The sequence below is a fragment of the Macrobrachium nipponense genome, chromosome 1 (genome assembly GCF_015104395.2).
Source record: "Macrobrachium nipponense isolate FS-2020 chromosome 1, ASM1510439v2, whole genome shotgun sequence".
Taxonomy (NCBI): Eukaryota; Metazoa; Arthropoda; class Malacostraca; order Decapoda; family Palaemonidae; genus Macrobrachium; species Macrobrachium nipponense.
The window spans coordinates 128,316,621-128,323,172 of record NC_087200.1 but is presented as its reverse complement, the minus strand read 5'-3'; the positions used below and the strand labels follow the sequence as shown (position 1 = coordinate 128,323,172).

At 36.3% G+C, this 6,552-nt stretch overlaps 1 protein-coding gene across 3 annotated transcripts in view; it reads left to right on the top strand.

Annotated features, from left to right (window-relative positions):
* Nucleotides 1-1,802: 1,802 nt before the first annotated feature.
* LOC135219622 (uncharacterized) overlaps nucleotides 1,803-6,552 on the top strand; it is a 353,181-nt gene continuing 348,431 nt past the window's right edge. The window contains exon 1 of one of the 3 annotated variants that reach the window (XM_064256540.1): nucleotides 1,803-1,986. The gene's annotated coding sequence lies outside the window, so the exon portion shown is untranslated. Of the gene's footprint in view, nucleotides 1,987-2,032; nucleotides 2,224-6,552 lie in introns of those variants that run through there. The other 2 variants (XM_064256539.1, XM_064256538.1) reach the window with 2 other exon arrangements.

The window sequence follows — 6,552 nt, the reverse complement described above, 5'->3', positions numbered from 1 at the left end:
GGCGAGTTGAACGCTTGCCAAATGAACACGCACGCGGGCACACACATACACACAACAGATACTCACGGTATTAGCTACCAAAATCTTTGAAATTACGATGTCACTACGTATCGGGGAACCTTAGTTACGAATCTGAGTTGAAATATCAGAATTAAGGCACGAAATGTTTCTAGATAATACAAAATTATGTATCTTAAAGATTTCAGGGGCAAATAAACAACTTCTGTAATACTGCAGAAAAGTTTCTAGACAGTTATAGGTACATTAATTAAGAGGCGCTATTGTTGTATGTGAGGGAGCGTATGACATAGATGAGTTTCGTGCCACAAACATATATATATATATATATATATATATATATATATATATATATATATATATATATGTGTGTGTGTGTGTGTGTGTGTGTGTGTGTGCGTGTGTGTGATATGTGTGTGTGTGTATTTCTAAACTCTTCGATATGCGAATCTCAGGTACGCTATACCACCCATTCATCAAATAATTAAATACAGCTTATACCTCCGTAACACTAAGGAATTTTTATTGATCGCAAAAGCTTGGTCACTCCTTAACAACGAGTATTGATTTTCAGGTGTTTTTACTGCTCTTTGTTAGCATAAAGGGAAACGTTTGCGGAAGTGATCAATATTTACTTCGGGTGAAAGTCTCAAGACTGGCCATAATAAAGATAAAACGAAATGGACATAATTCGCACAACAAATTTTCCTTTAAGCCCAACAAGTGGAAGAGCAGATAAACGTTTCATCGAGAAACGTTGTCCTCGACCGTGACAAAAAAGGACCTTTAAAATCGTCCATCTTTACTAGACCTTGTCTAATATCATTAAAAGAAGTTCTGTAAACGTGCTATTCTATCAAGCTTTTCTAATTTAAAATCATTAGTTTCTCTCGGAAAAAACTTACGATCAAAAATTAATTTGTCGACTTGAGTGATGCGCATATCCGCGCTACCACTACTGGCCTCTCTGCCCTTTATTAAAACCATTATTGTGCCAAAAGAGCACGCCTTCGTGCCATTGACCAAGGACAATTATTTTGAATTTTGTCTAAGGAATACAACAAATATGATTAGTCCCCTCAAGGCTCACATTTGGCGACATTGATCTGTAAGTTATCTCACCGAGACTTTAATTTTGTGTGACCTTGTAACTAACGAAAAAAATAAAACAATCACGACTACACGCAACTCTTCGGAGGTTGTTTCTTTCAATTGCATCAATAAATGATGCAATTCCCTGTACAGTCTAGAGAAGAGTAGTGATTGATAATATACACTACTATATTTCACATTTGATAATAAATGTGTGGAAATGATACCATCCCAAACGGAATGACTGGCCAGTTCAGGAAAAGTAGGGTTAAATGAGAAAAATCATCAATTTTGAATCACCGCGCTTAGCACAGAGTAATCTCCGCGAGCCAAAGTAGTCCGCACAGAATACCAGATATTTTGTTCTGGAGCATCCCTTTTACCACATACATTTATGTTCTTTGGCCAAAATCACACACGGTGAGTTGAAATATATTCTTCTATGACGAAAATGACCAACAATTAGCCGATCTAACATAAAGCTCTACGAAACGTAAATCCTTCGCAGATATGCAGGTGTTGGGGACTCCAAACTATAATGCTATTATCTCCAAAATTATGAGATGTTTAAACTGAAAATACACTGAATGTTGTTCAATAATGTTTTAGCCTTACACTGATATGGGTAATCACACTGACACTTATTTAAACACTTACAAAATTGAGGAAAGAAGACACTTTTGCCTGCTGCCTACCAAACATGGCGCTGGTAGGGCACATGCTCAGTATACGCTACAACATTATCGCTGCGCCGCCGCCATTACTCTACTACAAATATCCGTGAATGCAATCTCCGTACTAGCCCCATCGACATCACAATACCCCATTTATCCATTTCACACGTCTCCTACGACACTTAAAATGCTACAAATAAAGGTAAATATGTACTACGAATATTCAATTGTCAAGAATATTAGGCCTAGAGTAGACCCCCTCCGTCAGCGACAGCCCTTATTTTCGCCGTCGATTTTGAGCCTTTTAATTGGCCCTCTGGGCGACGATTGGCGACATCCTGATATTTTGAGCTTTCAAGGTCAAGATGGCCCACAAATCTTGAGAGAATGGCATAGAAGTGAGTTGAAAGTCGATGTCGAAAAACGTCAACATTTCGAGGTAAACAATGGGGAGGGGGGTTAGGGAGAGGGCACAAGGGGGTTTATTTTGGGTACACCTTTATGCCCTACCCTCAACAAAACGAGGTCATTGCCACATTGGCAAGAAATTGACGTGAGTCCGGAGCTCGTTTTATTGTTGTTGTGCTCGAAAACCCAGTCCTTACTATTTGGTTTGGTTCGTGTTTGTTTACTTTGTTTTTTTTTCTTTTGCATGGTTACTTGTTGGGGATGCTTGGTTTTCTATCTATCATGTATACCATTTTACATGTAGCCCATCTTAGGCTAGGCTACAGCAACAACAGTACCTACTAATTCGAGTTCCCAGAACATTTCTGAAATCTACCCTAACCTGAGAACGAGTAGGCCTAGACTTAGCCTTAGGCTCTTGGTAAATTTAGCTTTTTCCTCATGAAGCTTTATTTTGTCTAGTTCTGTTAACCTATGATTTAGGATGCTGTTGATGCTTATTTAGTATATTCTGTTTTGGCCTAGATTTTCCCCACTGAAAATAAGGAAAAATCATGACATGGATTTTTTCATGTTGTTCAATGATCTCTGCTAGGTAAGGCTTGACTAGTCTAGTTAATGTTGATTGTTGAGGCCTAAGGTCATGCTTATGTGATCTAGGATCTTTAGGCGAGTATGCAATGTACTACTAGGTAGCTAATTTGTTGGCAGCGTAGGGCCTTGTCAGTAAAAGGTTGAGACACCCTAAAAGCAAGTGGCATATGTAGCCTAACTCAAATTAGTAGTTTAATTATGTTGTAGGTTGGGTTTTATGTTGAAAAAAAAAATCTGTTTTAAGAGATGGGATTCTTCTAATGAAAAAAAAACCTGTTCATCATCACTTTAGTAAATTTTAGATGTTGGTATAGGCCTACATATATGACAGCTTGAGTTTACGTAGGGAGGTCTTTTCAAAACTTATGGGAAGAAATGCTTACATTAGACCTATAAAATTTTCAGCAAAATGTTCAAAGCTTTAGACTTGAAAAATGTCATTTGACTTTTGCAAAACCATAAGGCATTACCTATTAGGTACCTATTGGTCAGTTTTTATTGAATTACCATTATTGCCTAGTTGGAAAGGATCTTCTGTTTAGGCAGTGTACCAGGGTGGTGAGATGTCTATGAAGTTTGTCAGTTTGACATTGTTTCACTCAAAAGAGTGTTGTGGAATTTTGTTAGGCTGTATTTGAGAGAGAGAGAGATTAACAAGAGGAATCCCACACTTTGCTGAACCCTTTCATTTTTTGGGGCCACTGTCAATGTGAACCTGTATTATTATCTCATTTGTTGTTGTATTTGTTGTAACATGTTAGTGTATAAAAAATGACTTTGTGAGTCTACTAAATTGTAGCCATAGTATGTATAAGTTTCCTCCAGGTTTGTTGGATCGACTATCCATTAGTACAATGTTTGTAGACCTGCTTTTTCCTTTTTATTTGTAAGGATACTTAATATCGGCCCCACCTGTGACCTCACGGTTGAATGTTTTTGGAATCCTTCTGCTGTGGGTTTGGGTCTATTTCCAAAGTATTTCCTGGATTCTGATTTCAGTTCACATGATCAGTTGCAAGGGTTTGTAACTTATACTATTCTCTTTTGGATTTGGCATCGAACCTTAGCAACTAGGCTCTGATTTTAGGTGAATGGGTTGTATGAGGAATGAAGAATATCTAGATTCTTGTTTGTAGTTTGAACTGACTCATTTTGTTGTCACTGGTTACTGTTCATGGTAAGGTAACCCAAGTTTCCACCACTGCCTTGTGCTTGTCCAGATGTATGCCAATTCACTATGATGCTTTGCATGATGTACATTTTTGGTGCACAAGTATCACCAGTTCTCATAACCAATATTAGTGATTACATTATTCTGTTGCCTTTGGTCTATGTATTTGTTTGCTGATCAGCAAGTTGACTGGGTTATAGGACAGTTGCAGCAGCTCTTATTAACATGGAAATATGCTAGTGCATTCATTGGTGTTTGGCAGTGGTCAGTTGCATTGCAGGCCAACACAGTCTACCCCAAAGTTCAAGCATCAGCTTAAGCTTGGTTCCAGTATTGTCAATCATGATAATTGTTATCCAGTTGGTCTTCATGTATTGGTCCAGTTGCAGATTCTTTTGCCATTTTATGCACATATACATTCCTTAATCTAAGTTAGTACCCTGTTACCCGTTTCATCCCAATGCCTTTGTCTTGCTGGTGTTAAGCCATGGTGTTTGGTATCCAGTAGTGGTCTGTGTTAACAAGCTCTTTTTGTATTCCATTCCAGCATCAGTGACCTAGAAGAGTAAGTGATTTGGTCCAGCATGTGCATTTCAGAGATTTTTTTGTGTGGTCAGTGTTTCTTATTTCAAGACATTGTGATATGGGTATGTAGTAGGTGGGACCTTTGAGTTTTGTTGATCTAAATGGTCTTGGGCAGCTACAAGTGAGGTTAACTTCAAGGAACTGGGGACACTCACAGCATGGTGGTAGGTCCCAGCGCTTGGGCTATGCCCTAAATTCCATAATCAATCAATCACAGCATGGTGGTGGTGTTTTTGGGTGTCTCTTCCCAGGTTAATTTTCATATAATTTCCCCTCTTTCCTCACCAGAGGAAATCTTTTTACAAGGTAAAATGAGTGGACACGATATCTAGAGGACAAGACACAGTTTGGAGGTCTTTTGTTTGTGAAAGTGCAAATTCCCAATCTATTCCTTGTCCTCAAACTTGGCCGTAAAAGGTTAACAGTCACTACTTTTTCCCTACCTGCTGAGTGAAGATAAAGTTCTCTTTCATTTTCTCCAGGATGAGTTTACTGCTGAAATTCCTCCCACTCAAGAATAACAGTTGTAACAAGGTTACCCCCCTTGAAAAAAAGAGGAATCAGAGTGAGAGGATAAAATAATGTATAAATAAAGATCATTTAATCCTTAGACAAGTTTTGGTTGTCCACTTATAATAACAAACGTAACGAATATGCATCTTTTCCACGAAACTTAAAAAGTTATAAATTATACTTCACTGTATCCAATAATATTATATGTATTTTCACATTATTGCATTTATAAAATAATAACATGGCCGTCAATGTTTTGGTTTGGAAATCAGCTGATGGCGAATACGAGTTTATTTCACCATAATTCTGTGTGAATTTTCTTGCTTCTAGTTAGCATAAATGAATATCTAAGATACTTTACTTACATGAGCCAAGGTCATTTTTTGTTATAGGACGACTTTTTAAGTCGAAATATGACTTGAATAAGTCTCATTGTGAACTAAATTATTTTTTTCGTTAACAGATTGCATTGGGAGCATGATTATTGTGTAAAAAAACGTGATTCCGTTCACTATTTTCACTTGCTTTCATCGTAATACTGTACAAGCTTACATAAAAATAGTACATATATATATCAGTCCTATTCTACATAGTGTCATTTATAACGTAACTAAGATAATTGTTCACTATCGTACGATGGTTGCAATACAAGCAAATGGATGTTGCTGTTATCCAATTTGGTTGTACTTAGCAAAAAATTACGGAGTTCCCGAAGTCGAGGAACGTAACCCCCCTTATTACTATTATTTCTTATAGGAAAAATATGTTTAATTAATGCAAGCTCTCCAGGAATGTAACCCTCGCATTAATTGAGAGGTGACTATAATTGTAATTTTGCAAAGAAATATCAGAGAAGACATATATAATCCAAAAAAGTTACTGCATCTTTGATCTCAGTAAATTTACATAAATATTTTACAACAAATATATAGTACTCAGAATTTGTTATTTATTTTAGTTCTTATCTGTTTTGATATTGTATGAGCTATAACTATAATTGTACAAAACAAAATAAATTTATTTATTAGAAAAAAACATGCATTTCTTGGTAAAATTAATGATTGTCTTGTAAAAGATAAGGGGTTGTAAATACATAGCAATTTTCAACTTCTTGTAGAAGGTACGGAAAATTTTTTAGAAATTTTTTCTTGCACCTTGTGCATTTACATATCTTCATCCCATTGATATATTTTTTCTTAAATTGGCAGACTTCAAAGTTTATCCTGCCTAGGTTGCTGCATAATAATTTGTTAACCCGGCTCTTAAGGGTTAAGTTCAGAAATAGTACTGGTCATATAAGAGTAATTTTTAAAATTTTTCTCTTAAGAATTTTATAATCCTTGAATCCATTGGCATGAATAAAGATTAAATTGCTTTTTTTTTTTGTGAATGATATGGTAGTGTATGTATAAAAAAGGGAGGACAGTGGATAACTATTAGCACGTAGTGCATCTTTATCTAAATTTTTTATCAGTTATACTGATTAGGTAGCTGTAT